The sequence below is a fragment of the Urocitellus parryii genome, chromosome 10 (assembly GCF_045843805.1).
Source record: "Urocitellus parryii isolate mUroPar1 chromosome 10, mUroPar1.hap1, whole genome shotgun sequence".
NCBI lineage: Eukaryota > Metazoa > Chordata > Mammalia > Rodentia > Sciuridae > Urocitellus > Urocitellus parryii.
In genome coordinates this window covers 84,900,052-84,909,413 of record NC_135540.1, presented here as the reverse complement: position 1 = coordinate 84,909,413, position 9,362 = coordinate 84,900,052, and positions in this window count along the sequence as shown.

The following is a 9,362-nucleotide window of genomic DNA, read 5'->3' as shown; positions in this document are numbered from 1 at the left end:
CACATGCTGCAGTAGCCAGGGTCAAGGGGACTTCCTCCTCCAGGTGAGAAATGCCTCTAACCTGGGTGCCAGGGAGAGCTTCCTCATGCCACTGCACCCAGGCTCCTGGAGGGGAGTCTGTGTTCCATGGGTGAGACCATTCCACCCTGGTTGCCTGAGGGAGCTTATTATGTTATCCCAGTAATGGTGGAGTTTACAGCCCAGTCCAGGAGCAAGACCTCTTCACCCTGGGAGCCAAGGGAGCTCTTCATGCTGCAGCCAAGGTCCATGGCACTTCCCCCTCCAGGGGGGAGATCCCTCCACCCTGAATGTCTGGTGAGGTCTGCAGGTTGCTGAACCCAGGGTCACGGGCACTCCCCACTCCAAGGGCAAGATCCCTTCACCCTGGGTTCCAAGGGGAGCTCAGCATGCTGCAGCAGCCAGGGTTGAAGGGACTTCCCCCTCCAGGGGTGGTACCCCTTCACCCTATGTGCCTGGGGAGATCTGCTGTTGGAGCCAGACTCCAGGAGACTCCCTTCTACAGGGGCGGGATCCTTCTATTCTGGGTGCCAGGGGGAGCTCCGCAAGCTGTGGCACACAGGCTCCAGGAGACTTCTCTCTCAAGAGGCAATATCCCTTCACCCTGGGTGCCAAGGGGAGCTCCAGAGGCTGCTGAAGCCAGGGTCAAGAGCACTCCCTTCTCCAGGAGCAAGACCACTCCAACCTGGGCCCCAGAGGAGGCCACAAGCCACAGAATCCAGGGTCTAGAGTACTCCTTCCACCAGGGGCGTGTCCATTCCACCCTGGGTGTGTCCATTTCACCCTGGGTGTAGGAGGGAGCGCCACACACTGTAGCACCCAGGAACAAGGGGAATCCCCCCTCCAGGTGAGATACCCCTCCATCCTGGGTGCTGTCCACATGCTGCTGCACCCAGGTTCCAGGGGACTCCCTCTTCCAGGGGCGAGACCCCTCCACCCTGGGTGCCTGAGGGAGCTTCTTATGCAGCCCCAGCCAGAGTGGGGAGACAGGGGAGCTCTGCATGCTGCAGTCAGGGTCCCTGGCACTTCCACTTCCAGGGTGCAAGGGGAACTCAGCATGCTGCCACAGCCAGGGTCAAAGGACTTCCCCCTCCAGGGGCGGGACCTCTTCACCCTAGGTACCTGGGGAGCTCTGCTTGCTGCTGCAGCCAGACTCCAGGAGACTTCCTTCTCCAAGGGCAGTATTCCTCCACCTTGGGTGCCAAGGGTGGGTGGGAGGCTCTGCAGGCTGTGGCACACAGGCTCAAAGAGACTCCTCCCTCAAGGGGCGAGATCCCTTCACCCCGGACGTCAGGGGAAGCTCCAAACGCCTCTGCAGCCAGGGTTGAGGGGACTTCTGCCTCCAGGGGCGAGACCCCTCCAACCTGGGTGACAGCCTGGAGATCTGGAGGCCTCTGAAGCCAGGGTCGAGTGGATTTGCCCCTCCAGGAGCAGGACCCCTCCAACCTAGGTGCCCAGGGAATCTATTCATGATGCCCTGGCCAGATTGGAGGAGACTCCCTTCTCCAGGGACGGGACCCCCCTATCCTGGGTGCCAGTTCGGCATGATTCTGCACCAGGCTCAGGGGACTCCCTCCTCTAAGGACGAGAACTCTTGACCCTGGGTGACTGAGGGAGCTCCGCAGGCCACTGCACCCAGCCTCTAGGAAACTTCTCCACTCTAGGGGCTAGGCCACTAAACCCTGGGTGCCAGGTGGAGCTCTGCTCAATGCTGCGGCCAGTGACTAGGGGACTCCTCCGTCCAGGGGTGGAACCCCTCCACCCTAGGTGTAGCCAGACTCCAGGGCATTCCCTTCTCCAGGGGCGGGACCCCGCCACCCTGGGTGCCAGAAAGAGCTCTGTACCATGATGCTGTAACTAGGATCTAGGGCATTCCCCCATCCAGAGTGGAGACCCCTCAAACCTGGGTGCCAGGGGGAGCTCCATATGCCACTGCAGACAGTGTTGAGGGCACTTTCCCCTCCAAGGGAAGACACCCCCACCCTGGGTGTCTGGGGGTGCTCCACAGCCAGCTGCAGCCAGAATTGAGTGGACTTCCTTCTCCAGTAGCAAGACCCCTCCACCCAGGGTGCCTGTGCTCCCTCCGCAGGCCACTGCAGCCAGGGTCAAGGGGACTCCCTTCTCCAGGGGCGAGACCCCTTCACCCTGGGTGCCAGGGCAAGCTCTGCATGCCGTTGCACCCAGTGTCTGAGGAAACTCCCCCCTCCACGGGTGAAACCTCTCCACCCTGGTTGCTGGGGGGAGCTCTGCATGCTGCTGCAGACAGAATCCAGGGGATGCCCTTCTCCAGGGGCAGTACTCCTCCACCCTTGGGGGCCAGGGGGTGCTTTGCATGCTGCTGAAGCCAGGGTCAAGGGCACTCCCTTCTCCAGGGAGGACACCCTTCCAACCTGGGTCCCAGATGGAGGTCCACACGCCACAGAAGCCAGGGTTGAGGGTACTCCTCCCTCCAGGGGTGGGTCCCCTCCACCCTGGATGCAGGAAGGAGCTCCACATGCTGCAGCAACCAGGGTCAAGGAATCCCCCATCTAGGTGAGGTACCCCTCCAACCTGGGTGCTGGGGAGAGCTCCGAATGAAGTTGCACCCAGGCTCAAGGGGACTCCCTCTTCCAGAGGAGAGACACCTCCGCCCTGGGTGCCTGAGGGAGCTTCTTACATCACCCCAGCCAGGGTGGATTGCACTCCATACTCCAGGGGCGGGGCAAGACCCCCTTCACCCGGGGAGCCAGGGGAGCTCTGTATGCTGCAGCCAGGATCCATGGCACTACCCCCTCCAGGGGCGAGACCCCTCCACCCTGAATGCCTAGTGAGGTCTGCAGGTTGCTGTACCCAGGGTCCAGGGCACTCCCTTCTCCAGGTGTGAGATCCCTCCACCCTGGGTGCCTGGGGGAGCTCCAAACACCACTGCAGCCAGGGTTGAAGGGACTCCCATTTCCAGGGGGGAGACTCCTCCAACCTGAGTGCCAGGGGGAGCCCCACACTCTGCTGCAGTCAGGGTTGAGGGGACTCCCTCCTTCCGGGGCAGGACCCTACCAACCTAGGTGCCAGGGCAAGCTCTGCACACTGCCACAACCAGGCTCCAGGAGACTTACCCTCCAGGCTCTGAGGCCCCTCCACCCTGGGTGCCTGGGATAGCTCAGCAGCTGCTTCAGCCAGGGTCGAGGGGGAACTCCATTTTCCAGTGGCAAGACCCATCCACTCTGGGTGCAGGGGTCCAGGTACCCAGGCTCTGAGACTCCCCCCTCAAGGTGCGAAACCCCTCCACCCCTTCGCCACCCCAGCCAGGGTACAGGACACTTTCTCCTCCAGGGGTGTTACCCCTCCACTCTAGGGGCAGGGGGAGCTCTGCACACTGCTGCAGCAAGATTCCAGGGGACTCTCTTCTCCAGTGGCGGGACTCTTCCACCCTGAGTGCCTGAAGGAGCTTAGCACACTGCTGCAGTAAAGATCCAGGGCACAACCCTTCCAGGGGGAAGACCCCTCCAACCTGGGTGCAAGGGGGAGCTCCACAAATCACTGCAGCCAGGGTTGAGGGCACTTTCCCCTCCAGAGTGTAGACCCCCTCCACCCTGGGTGCCACTGCACCCAGGGTCCAGGGGAATCCCCCTTCCAGGGAGGAACCTCTCTACCCTAGGTGCCTGGAAGAGCTCCCCACGCAGCTGCAACCAGGCTCCAGGGGACTCCCCGCTGCAGGCTAGAGCCCCCTTCACCCTGGGTGAAGGGGGGAGCTCCACAAGCCGCTTCAACTAGGCTTCAGGGGACTCCCTCTTACTAGGGCGAGACCCCTCCACCCTGGGTACCTGGGGTCGCTCCACAGCCGCTTCAGCAGGATCCAGTGGACTCCCCCATCTGGGGGTGAAACCTCTTCACCCTAGGCGCCTTGGAGAGCTCTGCATAGTGCTACAGCCAGACTCAAGGGGACTCCCTGGGTGCAGGGTGGGAGCTCCGCAGGCCGCGACACCCAGGCTCCAGGAGATTTCCCCCCTCAAGGGGCGAGACCCCTCCACTCTGGGTGTCAGGGGGAGCTCCGCATGCTGCCCCAGCCAGGGTTGAGGGCATTCCCTCTCCTGGGGCAAGGCCCCTTCACGCTGGGTGCCAGGGGGAGCTTCATACACTGCCCTGCCAGGATTAAGGGCACTTTCTCCTCCAAGAAGGAAACCCCTCCACCCTGGGTGCAGGGGAGAGCTCCACACACCTCCACAGCCAAAGTCAAGGGCACTCCCCCCTCCAGGGGCAAGACCCCTACACCCTGAGGGCCTGGGGTCGCTCCGCAGCCCCTTCAGTAAGAGTTGAGTGCAATTCTCCCCTCCAGGGGTGATATCCCTCCAACCTGGGTGCCAGGGGTAGTTCCCTATGCTGCTCCAGCCTGGGTGGAGGGCACTCCCCCCTCCAGGGCGAGACTATTCCACCCTGGGTGCAGGAGGGAACTGCATACACCTCCCCAGCCAGAGTGGAGGGTACTCCCCCTTCCAGAGGCAAGACCCCTCTACCCTGGGAGCCAGGGAACTCTACATGCTGCAGCCAGGGTTGAGGGCACTCCCCTTTCAGGGCGAGACCCCTCCACCCTGGGTGCTGGGGGAGCTCCACATGCCTCTGCACTCAGGCTTCAGGAGATTCCCACCGCAAGGGACCAGATCCTTCCAACCTGGGTGCCAGGGGGAACTCAGCATGCCACTGCAGCCAGGGTTGAGGGTACTTTCCCCTCTATGGGCAAGACCCCTCCAACCTGTGTGCCCAGAAAAGCTGGGCATGCTGCCACACCCAGGGTCTAAGGGACTCCCCTCTCCAGGGGGATATGCCTCCACCCTGGATGCTGTGGGGGGAAGCTCCATATGCCACCGGAGCCAGGGTCCAGGGAACTCCCTCCTCCAGGAGTGGGACCCCTCCACCCTGGGAGCTGGGGGAAGCACCCCATGCTGCTGCAGCCAAGGTCCAAGGCACTCCCCCTACAGGGGCAAGACCCCTCCACTCTAGGTACCTGGGGGAAGCTCCACACACCATGGCAGCCAGAGTCAAGGGGACACACCCTCCAGGGGCCAGACCCTCCAACCTGAGTGCCAAGAGGAGCTCAGCATGCCATTACAGCCAGGGTTGAGGGCATTTTTCCCTCCAGGGGGGAGACTCCTCCAAACTGGGTGCTGGGGTTGGCTCTGCGTGCTGCTTCAGCTAGGATCAAAAGGAATCCCCCTTCCATTGGTGGGACCCCTTCTCCCTAGCTGCCTGGGGAGCTCCATAAGCTGCTGATCCCAGGCTCCATGGGACTCCCCCATCCAGGCTTGAGATCCCTTCACCCTGGAAGCCTAGGGAGCTCTGCATGCTGCTGCAGCCAGGTTGGAGGGCACTCCGCCCTCTAGGGGCGAGACCCCTCCACCCTATGTGCCCAAGAAAGCTCTGCAGCCATCAAACCCAGGGTCGAGGGCACTCCCCCCTCCAGTGGAGAGACCCTTCAACCCTGGCAGCCAGGGGGAGCACTCCTCTCTGCTGCAGCCAGGGTCCAGGGCACACCCCTCTACAGGGGCGAGACCTCTCCACCCTAGATGCCTGGGGGAGCTCCACACACCATGGCAGCCAGGATCCAGGGGACTCTTCCCTCCAGGAGGGAGACCCCTCCACCCTGGGTGCCTGGAGGAGCTCCTTACTCCACCTCAGCAAGGGTCGAGGGCACTCCCTCCTCTGTTGGCAAGACCCCACCACCCTTGGTGCCAGGGGGAGCTCCACACACCTCCACAGCCAGGGTCCAGTGCACTCCCCCTTCCAGGGGGGGAGACCACTCCACACTAGGTGACAGGGGGAGCTCTCCACACTTAGCCTCAGCCAGGTTCCATGGGACTCACCCCGCAGGGGTGAGACATTTCCACCTTAGGTGCTGGGGGTCTCTCTGCATGCCACTGAAGCCAGGGTCAAGGGAACTTCCCCCTACAGGGGTGAGACCCCACCACCCTAGAAGCCTGGGGGAGCATCCCACGCCACTGCAGACCGGATCCGGAAGACTCCCCCGTCCAGGGTGCAGGAAGGAGCTCTGCATGCTACTGCGGCCATGGTCTAGTGCACCCCCGCCCCAAAGGAAGAGGTCCTTTCAACTTGGGGGAGCCACAGCAGCCAAGGTTGATGGTACTTTCCCCTCGAGGGAGGAGACCCCTAGACCTGGGTGCTCGGGGAGCTCCCTGGAGGAGACTCCTCACTCCAGGGTTGAGACCCCTCCACCATTGGTGCTGGAGGGAGCTCGGCACACTCTGCAGCCAGGGTCAAGGGGACTCCCCCCTCCAGGGGCAATACCCCTCCACAATGGGTGCCTGCAGGAGCTCCTTACTCTGCTCCAGCCAGGGTTGAGGGCACCCCCGCCTCCACGTGGGCGATCCCTCCACCCTGGGTGCTGGGAGTCTATCCACATGCCTCTGCAGCCAGGGGGAGGACTCCTCCCCTCCAGGAGGGTGACCCCTCCACCCTGGGTGCCTGGAGGACCTCCTTACTTTGCCCCAGCCAGGGTTGAGGGCACCCCCTTCTCCAGGTGCGGGACTACTCCACCCTGGGTGCCTAGGGGAGCTCCAAACACCACTGCAGCCTGTGTGGAGGGGACTCCCATTTCCACAGAGTGCTGCACCCAGGCTTGAGGAGACTCCCCCCTCAAGGGGTGAGACTCCTTCACCCTGGTGCCAGGGGAGCTCCTCTTGCCACTGCAGCCAGGTTTGAGGGGAATTTCCCCTCCAGGGGCGAGACCCCTCCAACCTGGGGTCTGCAACCAGGGTGGAGGGCACTCCCTCCTCCAGGGTGGAGACCCCTCCAACCTAGGTGCGGGGGGAGCTCTGCAGGCTGCTGCAGCCAGTTTCGAGGGCACTCCACCCTCTAGGGACAAGACCCTCTTTCTGGGTGCCAGGGGGAGCTCCCCATACTGCTGCAGCCAGGGTCCAGGACACTCCGTTCTCCAGGGGCGAGACCCCATCAACCTGGGTATCTGGAGAAATTCAGCTCGCCTGCAGCCAGGGTGGAGGGCACTTCCCTCTCCAGGGTGGAGACCCCTCCATCCTTGGTGCCAGGGGGAACTCTGCATGCCGCCACATCGAGGCTCAACTCCCCCCACCAGGGGTGGGACCCCTTCACTCTGGGTGCCAGGGGAGGCCCTCAAGCCGCTCAGCAAGGGTCAAGGGGTCTTCCCCCTCCAAGTCCAGGACCCTTACACCCTGGGTGTCCAGGGGAGCTCCACACGCAGCTTCAGGCAGGGTCAAGTGGACTCTCCCCTCCAGGGGAGAGACTCCTCCACCCTTGGTGCCTGGGGTTGCTCCGCATCCCACTGCAGCCAGGGTCAAGGGGAATCCTCCCAGCAGGGGCAAAATCCCTCCACCATAAGTGCCTGGGGGAGCTCCCCATGCCTATGTACCCAAGCTCGAGGGGATCCCCCCCTCCAGGGGCGAAATCTCTCCACCCTGGGTGCTGGCAGGAGCTCTGCATGCTGCTGCAGCCAGACTTCAGGGGACTTCCTTCTCCAGGAGCCAGGAGCGAGACCCCTCCACCCTGGGTGCCAGGGGGAGCCCCACATGCCTCACATGCCTCCGCAGCCAGGAATGAGGGGAATCCCCCCTCCAGAAGCAAGATTCCTCCACCCTGATTGTCACGGGTGTAGCTCTGCCTGCTGCTGCAGCCAGGGTCGAGGGGACTCCCCCATCCAGGGTCGGAACCCCTCCAACCTAGGTGCCCAGGGTAGCTCTGCAAGCTGCTGCAGACAGACTAGAGGAGAGTCCCTTCTCCACAGGGGAGACCCCTCCAACCTGTGTGCCAGTGGGAGCTCCTCAGGCTGTTGCGGCCAGGCTCCAGAGAATTCCCCTCTTCAGAGGTGAGACTCCTCCACCCTGGGTGCCTGGGGGAGCTACAAACGCTGCAGCAGCCAGGGTCCAGTGCACTTTCTTCTCCAGAAGTGAGACCTCTGAAACTGGGTGCCAGGGGCAGCTCTGCAAGCCCCTGTAGCCAGGGTCGAGGGCAAACCCCCCCTCCTGAAGGGAGACCCCTTCAACCTGCATGCTGGAGGGAGGTCTGCATGCTGCTGCAGCCAGGGTCCAGGGCACTCCCCAATCCAGGGGCTAGATCCCTGCACCCTGGGTAGGGGGGTGCTCCACAGGCCGCTGCACCCAGGCTCCAGGGGACTCCCCTCTCCAGGGGCTAAACCTCCCCACCCTGGGTGCTGGCAGGAGCTCTGTGTGCTGCTGCAGCCAGACTCCAGGGGACTTTCTTCTCCAGGGGCTGTACTCTTCCACCCTGGGTACCAGGGGGAGCTCAGCACACTGCTGCACCCAGGGTCAAGAGCACTCCCTTCTCCAGGAGCAGGACCCCTCCACCCTGGGTGCGGGAAGGAAGGAGTCCACATGCTGCTGCAGCCAGGGTCAAGGAGACTCCCCGCCCCAGAGGAGAGACCCCCTTCAACCTGTGTGCCAGGGAAAACTCCACATGCCACTGCACCCAGCCTCAAGGGGACTCCCTCTTCCAGGTGCGAGACCCTTCCATGCTGGGAGCCTGGAGAGCTCTGCATGATGCACCCAGGGAGGAGGGCACTCCCCCATCAAGGGGCAAGACCCCTCCACCCTGGGTTCCCAGGTGATCTCAGCATACCACAGGAGCCAGGGTCAAGGGGACTCCTCCCTCCAGGGGCGGAAACCCTCCACCCTAGTTGCCTGGGGGAGCTCACCACACCGCTGCACCCAGGCTGGAGGAGACTCCCCACTACAGGCAGAAGACACCTCCACCTAGGATACTGGATGGAGCTCCACAAGCTTCTGCAACCTGGCTTGAGGAGACTCCCCCCTCCAGGGGCGAGACTCCTCCACCCTGGGTGCCTGGGGTCGCTACACAGCTGCTCAACCAGGATCCAGTGGACTCCCCCTTCTTGGGGCTGTACCCCTCCACCCTAGGTAACCTGGGAAGTTCTGCATGTTGCAGAAGCCAGACTCTAGGGAACTTTCTTCTAGAGGTGCGGGACCCCCACCACCCTGGGTGCCAGGGGGAGCTCCGCAGGCCGCAGCACCGAGGCTCCAGGAGACTCCCGCCTCCAGGGGGGAGATACCTCCACCCTGGGGGCAAAGGAGGAGCCCCTTACTCTGTCGAAGCCGAGATCAAGGGTACTCCCTGCTCCAGGAGCGACACACCTCCACCTTGGGTGGCCTGGGGAGATCCTCGCGCCTCCGCAGCCAAGCTTGATGGGACTCCTCCCTCCAGAAGTGAGACCCCTCCAACCTGGGTGCCAGGGTGAGATCCACAGGGTGCTGCACCCCGGCTCGAGAAGATTCCCCCCCCCCCCAGGGGCTAGAACCCTCCACCCTGGGTGCCAGGGGAGCTCCTCACGCTGCTGCAGCTAGGGT